At 37.7% G+C, this 1,631-nt stretch overlaps 1 protein-coding gene across 1 annotated transcript in view; it reads right to left on the bottom strand.

The window, feature by feature from the left end:
* LOC110445369 overlaps positions 1-1,631 on the bottom strand; it is a gene marked incomplete at its 5' end in the record, with an annotated part of 208,636 nt that overhangs the window by 206,194 nt on the left and 811 nt on the right. The gene's annotated exons all lie outside the window — the stretch shown is intronic.

Genomic DNA, 1,631 nt, shown 5'->3' with positions numbered 1-1,631 from the left:
GGGGGGGAGGGATCCGCCATATTGGATCCAAGGTGGCGCCTTAGCGACCCCTTTAACCTACGACACCATATCTTCATCACTACATCTCCCCATAATAAACGAAAATAGCTATTTTTCCCCACCAAAAACGAAAGTGTATTTACATTATGGTATCTCTGAAACAACCCTTTACAAGACATGATGTCTCACAAAATAGATGGATACTTATACATGCAATATGCTTATATTCATATATAAATATCTAAACTTTCGGTTTCGTGGGGGAAAAATAGATTTTTTCGTTTATGCTTCCCAGGGATAATCCTGGAGGGGGCCATTGACCCCTCAAAGCTGAAACTGACCCCTCCGTCTTCCAATGTTCTTTTGATTTTACATAGAAGCCTGAGTTAAAAGCTGATATCGATCGATGGAAGTGACGTCACGTTCGACGACCATGGCGTCATCTAAAGCTTATCGTAAGATTTTGACAATATGCAGTCTATCCGACTTCCTCCGCCAACACCAATTAATACAACGGCAAGCAGACACGTACAGGAAGGAACGCCAAAACATATCAAACAACAAGGAGTGCATGAGGAAACAACATCGTCAAAGAATGCATAGACAACGACGTGCAACCGGCCTGTATTATTACAAACTACCCTGTAAGAATAAGTATATTTTAAAAATAGTGCATTTGCTTTTCTGTTTTTTTTCTTTGAATGTATTGATATTTTTTTTTCTATTTCTTTCAGTTCAAACAACACGACAACACTACTTATTGACCATGTTGAGCGAGGAAAACCAACACTTTTTTTATTTGAAAAAAGGCATTTGTGTTTTTTTAACACCTTAGCTTATTTAATCAGCACATTGTTAATAAAAGAATTATATTATATTATAAAAAACGCATGTTGTAACTATTTATTGTTTGTAAATATGTTTTATGCATAAGATTATCAAGGAAAATGAAAATATATGATTAAAAAGAGCAGAGAAAAAGCAGAAAAGAAAAGAAAAGAGAGAAAAAAAGGTCTGTCAAGCATTGCAAAAAGAGAGACAGTCCATGGATGCAATACCTGAAATCAGAAGGTAAAAAGTCAGAAACAAGGGGAGTAAATTCCGTCAAAATTACGTCACACTAAATATACACACCTATTGGAAACAGGGGAAGATCATTCAGTCGTTAACACTAAAATTGATGACGTCACACGCAAAAAGCAAAAAAATCACATGATGAAGTAATGAAGATATGGGGCCGTAGGTTAAGGGGGTCGCTAAGGCGCCATCTTGGATCCAAGATGGCGGATTTCCTTAGCAATCCCCCCCCCCCCCCATATCGTCATCTTTTCATCATCATTTACATGTGTTTCCTCGTCAGGATACACGTGTATACAACAGGTTCACATGTGTTTACTAGAAAGGATACACGTGCAGACTGCAACTTTACATGTGTATACTAGTCAAGATACACGTGTAGACTACATCTTTACATGTGTTTCTTCGTCAGGATACACGTGTAGACTACAGCTTTACAGGTGTTTTCTAGTAAGGATACACGTGTAGACGACAGCTTTACAGGTGTTTATAATTAAAGATACACGTGCAGACTGCAGTTATACAGGTGTTTAGTAGTAAGGATACACGTGTAG

The sequence above is a fragment of the Mizuhopecten yessoensis genome, unplaced genomic scaffold (genome assembly GCF_002113885.1).
Source record: "Mizuhopecten yessoensis strain PY_sf001 unplaced genomic scaffold, ASM211388v2 scaffold2249, whole genome shotgun sequence".
Taxonomy (NCBI): domain Eukaryota; kingdom Metazoa; phylum Mollusca; class Bivalvia; order Pectinida; family Pectinidae; genus Mizuhopecten; species Mizuhopecten yessoensis.
Note: the sequence above shows the minus strand (reverse complement) of the source record. Positions and strands in the feature narration are given on the sequence as shown.